General features: G+C 41.8%; 1 protein-coding gene across 2 annotated transcripts in view; it reads left to right on the forward strand.

Moving 5' to 3' along the window:
- Positions 1-16,351, forward strand: part of SUSD1 (sushi domain containing 1) — a 247,166-nt gene that overhangs the window by 131,203 nt on the left and 99,612 nt on the right. The gene's annotated exons all lie outside the window — the stretch shown is intronic.

Below are 16,351 nucleotides of genomic sequence, written 5' to 3' on the forward strand. Positions count from 1 at the left end.
TAGAAATGATCACCAGTTAACCTATGTACAATGTACATGCATGATCTAAAGCAGTGTACACACGACCATTTTTTATGTCATGGAAAAAAATGACGTTTTTCTCGACGTGATTCTTGTCAAGCCTGCCTTGCATACACACGATCTTGAAAAAAATGCTCGAGCAAAGCGCGGTGACGTACAACATGTACGACGGCACTATAAAGGGGAAGTTCCATTCGAATGGCGCCACCCTTTGGGCTGATTATGCAAATTTCCCTTCTAATAACTTTCTTCTGAGCATGCGCATTTTTTTCCCCGCCGTTAAAGCGTACACACGACCGTTTTTCACGATGAGAAAAACGACGAGAAAAAATAGAGAATGTTCTAAATTTTTAATGGCCATTTTTCTCGTCGAGTGTGTACATAACAGTTTTAACCACTTAACGCCCACCGCACGCCTATATACGTCCGCACAATGGCACGGACAGGCAGAAGGGCGTATATATACGCCCTTGCCTTCTAGCGGGTGGGGGGTTCGATCGGGACCCCCTCCACTGCGTGCGGCGGGCGGGTTCCCTCGGGGAGCGATCCGGGACGACGGCGCGGCTATTCGTTTATAGCCGCTCCGTCGCGATCGCTCCCCGGAGCTGAAGAACGGGGAGAGCCGTATGTAAACACGGCTTCCCCGTGCTTCACTGTGGCGGCGCATCGATCGAGTGATCCCTTATATAGGGAGACTCGATCGATGACGTCCATCCTACAGCCACACCCCCCTACAGTTGTAAACACACACACAGTGATCCTTAACTCCTACAGCGCCCCCTGTGGTTAACTCCCAAACTGCAACTGTCATTTTCACAACAAACAATGCAATTTAAATGCATTTTTTGCTGTGAAAATGACAATGGTCCCAAAAATGTGTCAAAATTGTCCGAAGTGTCCGCCATAATGTCGCAGTCACGAAAAAAATCACTGATCGCCGCCAATAGTAGTAAAAAAAAAATAATTAATAAAATGCAATAAAACTATCCCCTATTTTGTAAACACTATAAATCTTGCGCAAACCAATCGATAAAGCTTATTGCGATTTTTTTTACCAAAAATAGGTAGAAGAATACGTATCGGCCTAAACTGAGGAAAAAAAAATGTTTATATATGTTTTTGGGGGATTTTTATTATAGCAAAAAGTAAAAAATATTGAATTTTTTTCAAAATTGTCGCTCTATTTTTGTTTATAGCACAAAAAATAAAAACCGCAGAGGTGATCAAATACCACCAAAAGAAAGCTCTATTTGTGGGGAAAAAAGGACGCCAATTTTGTTTGGGAGCCACGTCGCACGACCGCGCAATTTTCTGTTAAAGCGACGCAGTCCCGAATCGCAAAACCTGGCCTGGGCATTTAGCTGCAAAAGGGTCCGGGGCTTAAGCGGTTAAGCACACGGAAGTACAAATTGGAGCATGAATATTTGTATGCATGTAACCATGCAGTGTGCACTCTTAGGTGGATTCAGAAAGACTTAGGCTGGCGTATCAGTAGATACGCCAGCCTTATGCCGCGTACAGACGGTCGTTTTATGCAATGTAAAAAAAGACGTTTTCTGTGAAGTAAAAAACGACGTTTTTGAAACTTCAATTTTCAAAAACTACGTTGCCTACACACCATCGTTTTTTCACAATGCTCTAGCAAAGCGAGGTTACGTTCACCACGTTTTTTCCATTGAAGCTCGCTTCATAACTAGCTTCTGGGCATGCGCGGGTTCAAAAACGTCGTTTTAAACATCGTTTTTTGCTACACACGGTCAATTTCTGTGACACAAAAAACGACGTTTTGAAAAACCACACATAAAATTGAAGCATGCTTCAATTTTTTTTTATCGTTTTTTACAAGACATAAAGCGACGTTTTCCCCCACACACGGTCAATGAAATTGACGTTTTTCAAAACGTCGTTTTTTTACATCGCATAAAACGACCGTCTGTACGCGGCATAAGTCTGAATGTGCGCCGGCGCTAATTTAAGCATATTCTGGAAACCAGATACGCTTAAATTAGGCTCAGATACGAGCGGCGTAAGTGTCTTACACCGTCGTATCCTAAAGTGTACTTTTTAGGCTGACCGCTTGGTGGCGCTTCCATTGCGGTCAGCGTAGAATATGTAAATCACTAGATACGCCTATTTACGAACGTACGCCCGGCCGACGCAGTACAGATACGCCGTTTACGTAACGCATTATCAGGCCTAAAGTTATTCCATCAAATAGCTGGAATAGAAATTTGAAAATTTTACGTCGTTTGCGTAAGTCGTCCGTGAATAGGGATTTACGTAATTTACGTCCACATCAAAACCAATAGGACCGTGCAGCGTACTTTGCCGCAATGCACACTGGGATATGTACACGGACGGCGCATGCGCCGTTCGTAAAATACCTAAATCACATCAGGTCACCCCCCATTAACATAAAACACGCCCCCTCAGCCGAATTTGAATTAGGCGCCCTTACGCCCGCCCGATTTACGCTACGCCGCCGTAACTTAGCAGGCAAGTACTTTGTGAATCATGTACTTGCCTTGCTAACTTACGGCGGCGTAGTGTAAACACGATACACTACGCCGCCGCAACGCTACACCTGCCTACCTGAATCTAGCTATCTGACTAGGTTGTCAATGACATATGCCGTCAAAGAGAAGAGATTGGGAACCATTTGCATTCAAATTCCTTCTATAATAAAAGCTTACGTTTTTCTAGTTCTAAAAAAGATCTTAATCATGATTTGCAAAGTCAATTGTTGTAGCAGTTTATTTTTTAGGAGAAAACAATATAATTTTTAATTTTTGGCCATGCGAGCTCAAACAAGTGATCTAAGAGCAGCTATATGTAAGTGATTGTGGTAGTCACTTGAGCAATGATTAAATCAAAGTTTAAGAGAAGAATGGAGCTATTTACTACAAATTATTCTAAATTATTGGTTGAAAGTCACATGTACATGAGGGTATAACAAACAACTCTTTCATAGCCTTTGATGTGCCAAAAATATCCTTGTTTTTCATTGTATTTATCAATAAGTTCTTGTTCTCCAGACTAAAGCTGACACAGAATCAAAGCCCAAGGTTGCCATCCGGGTGGACAGGCAGTAAGGGTTATTTAGATTCATTTATGTCCAAATCCAACCAATTCTGCAGTGAATTGTAGGCAGAACATTTCTACATTGAATGTTTTGTTTAGTGGTAATAAAACATGTTTTGAGTAATACTTAAAGCGGGGTTTCCGGGCATTTTTTTCTGCAAGCTAAAATTAATCACATTAAATAGTCCCTAAAACATATTAATAGCTCCCCAATCATTCCAGAAATCATTGCAAACACTTGCCTTATATCCTCCAGCTCATGTTGTGGCCGTATCCATCATATGTGTGGGCATGTGAAGCCCAGTTCCCTTTTCTTCCTGGTTTTCAGGGAGAGGTGCATGCTGGGTGATTTCTAGGCATAGTAATGCCCAGAGACTCCTGGAAAATGAGTGTCATAATTTCCCAGGAGACAATGGGGTCTTAGGACAGGAAGTTGAACCACCTAGAACAAGGAACTAGGCAGATTACGAAATCTGCCTAGTAACAGCCAGATAGAAGTGAGTAAAAAATGTTAATAGAAAGTTCATTTTTAGGGTGTAACTCCACTTTAACTAAAGCTACCAATCTGTTTACATTATAATGATGATTATGATTAAATATGCTACAGTGTGTTTTTTTTGTTGTTGTCTGGTAATCCATCTAGTATGTGTTTGATAGTAGAATCCCCTCAAGCAGAATTAAAAGTATTAGAATAACTAAATAGTTAATGTATGTCTAAAGCCAAAGCTTTTTTTTTTTGGTAGTGTACGCAATGGTTTCAGACCCAATGAGTTGTTTTTTTATGCTGTCTGTGTTTCTTTGGGGGGATTTCCCTTGACTTCCTGTCCTGTCAACAGTGAAGGAAATGTGATCCTTGATAATTGTCACCAAAGCAAGGTCGGCAGTGCTGGTGACCACATTATGTCTAGACTCTAGTGGGCTACAGAATCGAATCCCTTGAAGGCACAGAATTTAGCTAACTTTAAATAGATATCAATTAAAGGGGTTGTAAAGGTTTGTTTTTTATTTTCTAAATAATTTCCTTTAACTGCTTGCCGACCAGCTGCCGCCGTTATACGGCGGCAGGTCGGCTCTGCTGGGCGAGAGCACGTAGCTATACGTCACCTCCCCCAGCAGCCAATAGGGAGGCACGCACACGCGACCCCCGCTCGCCCCTGACGCGCGTGCCTGGCGGTCGCGATCACCGCCGGGCACCCGCGATCGCTCGTTACAGAGCGAGAACCGGGAGCTGTGTGTGTAAACACACAGCTCCCGGTCCTGTCAGGGGGGGAAATGACCGATCGTATGTTCATGCAATGTATGAACAGCGATTTGTCATTTCCCCATGTCAGTCCACCCCCCCTTCAGTTAGAACACACCCAGGGAACATATTTATTATGGCAAAAAGTAAAATATATATATATATATATATATATATATATTTTTCAAAATTGTCACTCTATTTTTGATTATAGCGCAAAAACTAAAAACCGCAGAGGTGATCAAATACCACCAAAAGAAAGCTCTATTTGTGGGAAAAAAAGGACGCCAATTTTGTTTGGGAGCCACATCGCTCGACGGCGCAATTGTCAGTTAAAGCGACGCAGTGCCGAATCGCAAAAAGTGGCCTGGTCTTTGACCAGCAATATGGTTCGGGGGTTAAGTGGTTAAGCTAGTGCATTGTTGGTTCACTTACCTTTTCCTTCGATTTCTCCTCTAAGGCCCAGATTCTCAAAGGAGTTACGCCGGCGTATCTCCATATACGCCGTCGTAACTCTGAGTGTGAGGCGTCGTATCTATGTGCCTGATTCTTAGAATCAGTTACGCATAGATTTGTCTTAGATCCGACCGGCGTAAGTCTCTTACACCGTCGTATCTAAGTTGCATATTTACGCTGGCCGCTAGGTGGCGCTTCTGTCGATTTACGAGTCGAATATGGTAATGAGCTAGTTACGCCGATTCTCAAACGTACGTGTGCCCGGCGCATTTTTTTACGTGCTTTCCGTAAGGCTTTTTTGGGCGTAAAGTTACCCCTGCTCTATGAGGCGTAGATGAGGCGTACCAATGTTAGGTATGGACGTTGGAACAGGGTAAAAAATTTCACGTTTTACGTCGTTTGCTTAAGTCGTCCATGAATGGGGCTGGACGTAAGTTACGTTCACGTCGACTAGGCATTGAGCAGGCGCAATTTAATTTGAAAATTCAACGTGATACTGAGCATGTGCGTGCATGCGCCGTTCGATAAAATCGTCATTTACGTGGGGTCACAAAACATTTACATACAACACGTCCCCCTACCAGCCTAGTTTGAATTAGGCGGGCTTACGCCGTATCAGATACACTATGCCGCCGTAACTTAGAGCGGAAGATGTTTCTGAATACGGGAGCTGCCGCTCTAAGTTACGGCGGCGTAGTGTATCTGAGATACGCTACGCCCGCCTACAGATAGGCGTTTTTTTGAGAATCTGGGCCTAAATGTTTTTTTTCCTTGTCTGAATTTCTCACTTCCTGTTTCTCCTCAGTAAGCTTTCCACCATCATCCGAGCGGTGGAAAGTCAGTCAGAACAGCTTACTGAACAGCTTACTGAGGAGGAACAGGAAGTGAGAAATTCAGACAAAGAAAGCAAAGAAAAAAAAAACATTTAGAAGGGAAATCGAAGGAAAAGGTAAGTGAACCAACAATGCACTAGCTTAAAGGAACTTATTTAGAAAATAAAAAACAAACCTATACAACCCCTTTAATTATAACCCTAGGTTAAAATATATGTCTGAAGCCTCGTACACACGACCAAGAAACTCGACGGGCGAAACACATTGTTTTGCTCGTCGAGTTCCTTGTTAGGCTGTCGAGGATCTCGGCGAGCCAAATTTCTCCATTCCCGTCGAGGAAAAATAAGACATGCTCTCTTTTTGGCTCGACGAGATCCTCAACAGTTTCTTTGTCGAAAAATGTACACACGACCGGTTTCCTCGTCAAAAAAAAAAAAGCAGCAAGTTACTTGCTGGTTTTTGCTGAGAAACTTGGTCCTGTGTACGAGGCCTTACATGGGAGGGAACTCAAACATGTCCCATGACTAGCTCCTAATAAGTGAGCTAACAAAGTAAAATCTCAGAATCACTTTTGAATGCACTTTACAGAAACCGTGGCTCTCTCTCTTAATTTCACATACATTCTACATACATTAACTCCTCTCACCAATGCCACATGATCATGATGTCATTTGCTCCTCAGTATCTAGTATCAACTTTGGTAGTCAAAAATCAGTGCCATATTAGTGTGGTTATTTGATTGGGTATAGCCAACAGGATACCTAATTTTCTTTTGCTATTGGATACTAAGATCCAGTGGATTTATTTTAAACTTATATACAGTATATGCTGCTAAATTATTAACATTATTTGTATTGGTATTATTGAATATACATCATATTCTTGTTCTTCAGATAGGAACAGGTTAACTCTTTATTCCAGACTTTATATATATTTTATATATTTCTTTTTTTTTGGAAAGCCAATAAATGATTGAAAGAGAAAAGGGTGGCAAATGCCTCCCAATTGCTCTCCTGCGTTGTAATGTGTGCTCCAAGTGGAGATTGCAAGGGGCCATGCTGACACAGATTGAAAACTGTTGTCACAAATAGCAAGGTGGTCCTGACCAGGAGAGTGGCCAAACCTTTTTTAGAACTATAAATATGTGCCAATACATGGGATTTTCTGTATTACAGGCCTAAAAAAAGGAAAACTGCAGGTCATTCTTTTTGTAGCCTAGCTAAATATATATTTATGTCTTATTCACAGGAGACACTTTTTTATTCCTTGTTGTTATTGTTCATTTTCTTTCACTGTGGAGGTTATTTACTAAAGGAAAATCCGCTTTGCACTGAAAGTGCACTTGGAAGTGCAGTCACTGTAGATCCGAGGGGGACATGCAAGGAAAATAAAAAACAGCATTTTAGCTTGCACATGATTGGATGATAAAATCAGCAGCACTTTCCCTCATTTCAGATCTACCCCTCAGGCCTCGTACACACGGCCGAGGAACTCGAAGTGCCAAACACATCGAGTTCCTCGGCCAGTTCAGCACTGAAGCCGCCGAGGAGCTCGGCGGGACGAGAGCTCCCATAGAACAACGAGGAAATAGAGAACATGTTCTCTATTTCCTCGCCGAGCTCCTCGTCGGCTTCCTCGGCCGAAAGTGTACACACGGCCGGGTTTCTCGGCAGAATTCAGCCAGAAACTCGGTCGGAAGCTGAATTCTGCCGAGGAAACTGGTCGTGTGTACGGGGCCTCAGAGTTACAGTGACTGCACTTTCAAGTTCACTTTCAGTGCAAAGTGGATTTGCCTTTCGTAGATAAACCCCACATGTGGGTCATTCCATTTGCAACCCTGTGGCTGGATAAATATATATTTGTCTTATCCACAAACAGATGCCTTTTTGTTCATGGTTATTGTCTATTTCTTATAATGTATGTGAAAAGCTGAAGGGTAAAAGTGAAAGTATCATAATAAGTAATTAGTAGTAATTATCCCTTTAGAAATCAGCATAATGATCATATAAAGATCATGAAGATCTAATTTTTCGGTACTGTTTTGGGATAACCAGAGATAAGACACTAGACTATGTAAGGTAATTATGAAGAAACAAAAGATAATAAATAGGTTATAATCCTGTGAAAGAAGTCCACACCAAACAGCTAAAATGTACAAATCATATTAGGTGTAATTAAAAATGTGCATTGAGTGGTTTGCAATAGTCTTTAAATAGATCAGGTCAGACTAAATTTCATATGTTTTCTTTGTCTTTCCCGAGAACAGCTTAACAAAGAGAGATTTGAAAAACTAATAGAAAAAGCTAATGTCATTTGCAGCTGCCAGAATACCAATTTGTGTGTCAGTATATGCCCTGAAAAGAAAGAGCACATACATTAGTTGAGCACTAGAAAAGCAGTATATATACATTAACCGCTGATAATAATCTGAAAAAAAGCTGTTTGACTTAACCACTTGCCCACTGGGCACTTATACCCCCTTCCTAACCAGGCCAATTTTCAGCTTTCATCGCGCTCACATTTTGAATGACAATTATTCAGTCTTGCAACACTGTACCCATATGAAATATGTGTCCTTTTTTTCACAGAAATAGAGCTTTCTTTTGGTAGTATTTAATTACCACTGAGTTGTTTTATTGTTTGCGCTATAAATGAAAAAAAGAGCGAATATTTTGTAAAAAAAAAAAAGCATTTTTCTTTGTTGGGTTATAACATTTAGCAAATTATATTTTTTTCTTTATAAATGTTGGCCAAAAGTTATACTGCTACATATCTTTAGTAAAACTAACTCATATAAGTATATATTATTTGGTCTTTGTGAAAGTTATATAGTCTACAAGCTATGGTGCCAATCATTAAAAATTAATCACAGTTCAAATATCCCCCAAGTGACCCCTTTTTGGAAAGTAGACATTCCAAGGTATTTAGTAAGAGGCATGGTGAGTTTTTTTAAGTTGTAATTTTTTCCACAATTTTTTAAAATACGTGGATAGACAATGAAAACACATAATCTTTTTTACACATAGCATGTGCATACCACAAATTACACCAAAAATACATTCTGCTACTTTTCCTGAGTATGGCAATACCACATGTGTTAGACTTTTACACAGCCCAGCCACATACAGAGGCCCAACATTTAGGGAGCACTGATGAGTGCTCTAGGGACATAAAATTACAAATCATATTTCCTGACTAACTATTACACTTTTGTTAGGCACTGTAGGGCACTGATAAGCACTGTAGTAGCACTGATGTGGCTAGATGAGCACTGATGTGGCATGGATGAGCATGGATGAAGCATGGATGTGGCACCAATGACCACGGATGAGGCCAGATGAGGCACGGATGGGGACGGGTGGGCAAGAATGAGGCATGGATGAGGCATGTAAACAGAATGAATGGTGCTGCGCTGTTAGTAATAAGTGCAAGAATGATAAGAAAAGTTGGAATTGCTGGTATAAACATCAATTAGCAATATATATAAAAGATCCAAACATTGTGTAAACAGATATCAGAACATTGCTGTTATCATAAATAAACCCCTGAATGAGTTGACTAGCAATAGATAATCTCATGAAATAATCCAAACAAATAAAGTGCACACAAATGCGTGTAAATAAATGAATAGATATCTTGAAGAACTTAAAGTGGTAGTATACTCTGTACTACCACTTTTACCTACAGGTAAGCCTATAATAAGGCTTACCTGTAGGTATAAAGAATATCTCCTAAACCTGAACGGTTTAGGAGATATTCCCCTCGCAATGCATGCGCAGCGGGGATCCTCGGCTAAAGCCGCCGGACCTTGCCGGCAAGGAGTCTCCCGCGCGCATGTGCGGTAGTGACGACATCGCCGCTCCAGCCACTCACAGCGCTGGAGCGGCGATACCCGGAAGACACGCCGAGGCAAGATGACATCTACCTCGGCTTGGACCTGGTAAGTTCCCTATGCCTCGTTCCAAGGTAAGTATTTCATAATGAGCTAGTATGCGGTGTATACTAGCTCATTATGGCTTTTGCCTTTCAGGTAGGTTTAAAAAAAAAAAAACAAGAACGGGGTTTACTACCGCTTTAATTAATAATAGGCAAGGAGTGAGTGGAGTGCTGAATTCCCTCTAACACTCTGTGGAAAAATCTATTTTTTCTCTTCAGTGCAGTGACACCACAATGTGGGGTGGCCTTCCACCCTACAGCTGTAAGGTAACAGCATGAGAAGATAACAATGATGATCCGGGATGGTGTAATCAATCACTCTGTGAACTTCTTGTAAATACATTAGCCAAAAACCTCTAGAGGGCCTCTTTCTCCTGATGGGTGATTCCCAATGAAAAACAGTAAAAAACTTTAATCTCCGCGATTGACGATCTCACATGCTGATGTCACTTCCGGTGCCTGTCTGTCCTAATGCGTAGCGTCAAGCCCACGTGACTTCATCAGGGGAGTATGAGGCATGTATGTGGCACAGATGAGGCACAGATGAGCATGAATGAGGCATGGATGAGACATGAATGAGGCACAGGCCATTTTTCAGTTTTCAGTGCTATTATACTTTTAATGACAATTATTCAGTCATGCAAGACTGTACACAAATTACATTTTTATAATTTTTTGAGACAGATAGAGCTGTCTTTAACCATTTAAGCTATTCTAATTAGACACCAGTATATGCATACTAGCTCAATATGCCTTTGTCTTGCAGGGAGTATTTTTTTTTCTTACCAAGGCTTTACTTCCTCTTTTTTTTTTTTTTTTTTTAACTTTGTTTATTAGTTTTTTACAAGTACAGGTACATTGATCAAAAGGGAAAGGCACAGTAATAGGAACAATACAGGCATACCATGGCAAAAAGAAATGCAACCAACTCACATCCCACCACTGTACTTCCCTCCCTTAGAAAAATTTCCCCGTTCCCTCAACGGAGGAACCGGAAAACCCGTTACACCCGGGTAACCCATGCGGACCGAACGTGGCCGCTTGTAATAGTTATCCTCCGCTCACGGAGTTACCTGAGAGGTACAAATTTACTTCCTCTTTAAGCAATGGCTGCACGTCATTGCTCAGGGTGGGTTTCCTCATTGTCACAACATTAGACTTGTAGTATCCATTGGTAACCCGAGTGAGAGGTGAAATGCAGGTGTATCATTTGGAAAACAGAGCCAAACTATTGTGACCCTATAACAGGAAGTGCCATTGAAATTGATGGAGGGGTTGTTAACCTCCCTGGCGGTATGATTCTGTCTGGAATTACGTACCAAAAGCGGTACAATTATTTTGCAAGGAAATTTGGCGTTTTATACTGTAGGCCTGTAATTTTTAGAAATAACTCACTTAAATCTGACCAAGCAAGAGTCTTGTAGGCACCCCGGGTATGATTTTTTTTTAAAAAAAAAATTATAAATTCTAATATAATAAATAATTATAAATAATTATAACAAATAATAATATAATTATAATAAAAATTATTCAATAATGTAATCAACTCAAAATCACTGAAATTTGCTCAGTTGCAGAATTGTCGCTGTCATTTTTTTTTTTTTTATGACGAATTTCCCCACAAATCGCTATCCCACATTTCTGCAAGTGATTATAATTTATTATCGCTGTTTTCTAGCTGATCTAAAACCATTTTTGACATAAAGGGACACTTTTGGACAATCTACAGTTTTTAGGCAGAAATTACATTTTTTATTTTTATAAAAGTACATGCAGGACACTGGGCAGACCACTAGGGACAAAGGGTGTGTGTATTTTTTACATACAGTGAAGATTACAGTATACTGTATGTAAAGTGTTTGTTTACTTTTTTGAATTTGGCGCCGTTCTCCGCTCCCGTGCGTCGTAACGTCGCAGGGAACGGAGATCGGCAGCACACGGGGACTGTGAATCGAGCGAGGAGGTCCCGCTCGCTCACACAGCGGGGTGGCATCGCTGGATCCAGGGACAAGGTGAGTAATTTGCCTGTGGATCCAGCGAAAGGTAAGCCGCGCCGCTGCACGTCCACCCCGAGCGTGACTCGGGGATACCGATTTTAGCATTGAAAACCAACCCGGAATCACGCTCGGGTTTACCGCCAGGGAGGTTAATCAGTTTTATTTTAAAGTGATCATGTTGCCAGAATCAAATCTCTCAAAAAGATTTTCCTTTAAAAGAAGAGAGTAAATACCTCTATGCTGCTCGCTCTGCCAAATGCCTCTGAATTTAAGGGGAAATTTTCCTCTGAAGTCTGCCAAGAAACTGACACACTGGGGTCAATTTACTAAAACTGGAGAGTGCAAAATCTGGTGCAGCTGTGAATGGTAGCCAATCAGTTTCTGACTCCAGCTTGTTCAATTATGCTTTGACAAAAATCCTGGGAGCTGATTGGTTTCTATTTAAAACTGCACCAGATTGTGCAATCTCCAGTTTTAGTAAATCAACACCTGTGTCTTGCTGACCTCCTCGCCACTACCAGGGTACAAAACAAGATCTTACATTAGCTTAAAAAAAAAATGAATGTATCAAATAGCCTATGTTTGTTGCTGAAGACATTTTTGTTGCTTTCTGTTTTTAAAATGTAATATCCAAATTTCCTTTTTCTTATGAGCGTTATAGTATCTTGGTAATAAAGCAGTTACACACTAGATGGCACTGTGACTTTATACAAGGCTAGAAAGTGCAGAAGTTCCAGACATTGTGCATTTTAACAACTATTGTTCCCTCACATACAAAAATAGTTGCTATTCGCTGTAAATAAGCAACCACGTAATATTTCCTAATTTTCACATATTATTTAGCAGTTTGAAAATGAAAAAAGTATACAAAAACATCACTCTTACAATTATAATAATTTGTATTTTATTGAATTGGCATGGCATATCTGTAAGATTGGTAATAGTCTAAAGTAGACATGAATATATACTATCTTGCATTTATTTAGGGCTTATTTACATGTGCTTTTATTTTCAATGCCCCCAATGCACTAACCCAACGAACCTCCAATGCACATGCAACACAAAGTAATTTATTACTATGCACTGCATTGCAAACCTGTTTGTCCTTGTGCATTGGCAGCCTATTCATTTGCGCCCCCTAACCTGCGGAGTTTTCGCACTCCCTGAGTCCCTTCTCTTCCTACAATAGTACTGACCAGCCTGATTCCTATACTGACCACTACACTAACCTCTACATGGACCTACATGATTCCTAGACTGACTATTACACTTACCTACCTGTCCACTGCACTAACCTGCCCGATTCCTACACAGACCACTACACTGCACACCATACTACACCTGATCATTACACTGGCCTACCTGACACCTACACTGACCTACCTGATACCTACACTGACCTACCTGACACCTACACTATTACACTGACTGACACATACACTGACCTAACGGACACCTACACTGACCTAACTGACACCTACACTGACCTAACTCACACCTACACTGACCTAACTCACACCTACACTGACCTAACTCACACCTACACTGACTATTACACTGACCTAACTGACACCTACACTGACCTAACTGACACCTACACTGACCTAACTCACACCTACACTGACACTGACCTAACTGACACCTACACTGACCTGACCTGACCCCGCCCCACCCCTCCGTTGTACACACCACCACACCAGAGGGACAGGCAGAGGAGAAGCACCGGCGGCTCACACTTTCCAGTGTTTGTTTCCCACGGCCCTGTTCAGTGTTTTCCGGTGCACTGTGATTGGGCGTATAGGGGTCATGTGCGGAGGCGGGACTTCAAGAGCAACCGTGATCGCAGACAGGCCAGCTCCACGCCACACATGACCCCCATACACCCAATCACAGGGCGTCAGACACTAAACATGGTGGCCAGAGATTGGGGGACACGGAAATGAAAATTAGGAGTAGTGACACACTGGCACGAAATTGCGCCCCCCTAAATGTCACGCCTGGGGCCACGGCACCCCCTGCATCCCCCACGCTACGCCACTGACGTGCAATAATGCAATGCACCAGCACTGCAAAGTGTAAATGAGTTTCTAAACATTTTCTAAACATTTCCCAAACATCTGGATAATTTGTGAAAAGCAGAGCAAGAAAGGTGCTGTAATTACCCCCAGCTGTCAATCAGTTTTTCACTTTCTTCTAACCTGTACTAGAACATGAATTAAACAATGTAATTGGGTGCTGTGCTTGACTTTACTTTGCATAAATGGTAATATTTTCCACAGTCATTTATATTATTTAATTTTTCCATTTCTTATGTAACTGTTTTTTTTTACGCATTTTATTGAGAACATCACAAATCATGATTATAGGTTTATTATTGTAGTAGTGCAATCAGATGTAAGTGTAACAATGGAAACAATGTAAAATCACCAATGCTTCCTGGTGGCCAGGGAGACTCACGTGCCAAATACATGCACCAATAAAAGTAAATGTACGGTTCCTTGGTGGGGTAAACACTGATGGCTTCTGAAGTGGCATTTACCCAAGTGGGCAGTACCACATCACTCAAAATATACTGCTTGTGCCTAGTAAATCTCACAGGTAGATGTGCAAATCTAAAGGAAAAGGGAATAGCCGCTCCAGGTAGGAACACAGATGAATATCCTCCGCTGCAGATAACTCAGGATTTTTTAGGCACCAATAACCGTGAACAGTTATATAAAAATGTATATATATTTTTTTTATTGAAACATAATTTAAAATATCACCAAAAGTGCAGTACATATAAAAAAGAAAGACATATTATTACTCTAGATCTGCCACAAGGGCTTCAAGGCCCAATGGTAACCCCTACGTGTTTCAACTCGTACAGTCTTCTTTAGGAGATTATGGTGGACATAGATAATATTTAGTTAAAACAACAGAGGGTTGGGCATCAGTTCACACACCCAAGCACCCAAACGTTGATTTATAGCTCAAGGGAAGAGGAGCTTATTCAAATAACAGGGGCCAGAACAAAGGGGGCACCCAAGCACCCAAACGCAGATGAATAGCTCAAGGGAAGAGGAGCTTATTCAAAAAACAAAGGGGGCCAAAGAACGTAGGAGCAGATTAGTTGTGTACAGTTTAGCAGGGGTAAGAGTTGTCCAGGGAGAGACAATATGAGTCACCTAACTAAAAGGACTTAAATATCTGGAAGGTATTCAAGAAAAAAAAACAAGTGAGGAAGGAAAAGAAGACCAATCCTCTAGCATTGAGTGGGTAGAGAAGCTTAATGAAGCTTATTGCACCACCCCAAGTCTGCATGAGCTGTAAACATGTGCTTCAAACAAAGTCTCAGGCCCTGTACACACGACCGAACATGTCCGCTGAAACTGGTCCGTCGGACCAATTTCCGCGGACATGTCCGACCGTGTGTAGGGCCTACCGGACAGTTTTCCGGCCTAGTGGACAGATTTCCAGCGGACAAAAGTTTCTTAGCATGCTAAGAAACTTGCCTGCTGGAAGCCTGTCCGTCGGACATGTCTTATGGTCAGTACGACTCATCGGACATGTCCGCTGGCCCGAAATCCAGCGCATGCGGCGAAGTGATTCGACGCATGCGTAGAAGCATTGAACTTCCGGGTTCGCGCACGTCGCCGCATCATCGTCGCCGCCACCTCGCCGCCACGTCACCGCGTATTCTGTCCGCGGGGAATTTGGTCTGATGGTGTGTACACACATCAGACCAAAATCACCCAGCAGACATGTCCGATGAAAACGGTCCGCAGACCGTTTTCATCGGACATGTCTGGTCGTGTGTACGAGGCCTCAGAGTATGGCCACCTTCCAGCTATTCAAATCTTTTTGGGTTAGATAGCTCATATTGTCTCTCCCTGGACCACACTTACCCCTGCTAAACTGTACACAACGAATCTGCTCCTACGTTCTTTGGCCCCCTTTGTTTTTTGAATAAGCTCCTCTTCCCTTGAGCTATTCATCTGCGTTTGGGCGCTTGGGTGCCCCCTGGTTGTGTGAACTAATGCTCAACCTTCTGTTGATTTTTTAACTCAATATTACCTCTGTCCACCATAACCTTCTGAAGAAGACTCGAGCTAAAACGCGCAACATGGGAGCCCAGGCCACTTGGCACATGATCTCTGAGGGAGGTACTCTCACTGCCAGGAGGTTGACTGCTTTTCCTAATCACCACTTGCTCATGGGCTGATCAGGTTTGCACTAGTATTCACAAATTCTCTCTCCCCTAGGTATTGGCTGTGCACACTGATTCACACTTCTAATCTCTTTCATATCCTAGAGATTTTAATCTTCTTTATTTGACATAAATGTAAATAATTCACAACAGTGGGGATAACATAGTCACATCCAAATGGTATTGGTAATCCCAAAACCAAAAATGTCATATATTGCAGTTTACCAATCCTTAGTTGTGGTGGCTGCATTAGTTTTCTTTTTTTTTGGGCTTTTTCCCCTCTGTTTTCACCTGGTGATCTGGCCAGTAAAACACCTAGGGCTGGATTCAGAAAGATCAGCGGATCTTTCTGCTGGCGTAACGTATCTCAGATACGTTACGCCGCCATAAATTTGGGCGCAAGTCTGTATTCAGAAAGAACTTGCGCCCTAAGTTACGGCGGCGTAACGTATGTGGGCCGGCGTAAGCCCGCCTAATTCAAATGGGGATGTTGTGGGCATGTTTTATTTAAATTTAACATGACCCCGTGTATTTGTCGTAAAAGAATCCCAGTGCGCATGCTCGAAATTCCGCCGCAAATCGTCAATGCTTTAGACGT

The sequence above is a fragment of the Rana temporaria genome, chromosome 1 (genome assembly GCF_905171775.1).
Source record: "Rana temporaria chromosome 1, aRanTem1.1, whole genome shotgun sequence".
In the NCBI taxonomy this organism is placed as follows: domain Eukaryota; kingdom Metazoa; phylum Chordata; class Amphibia; order Anura; family Ranidae; genus Rana; species Rana temporaria.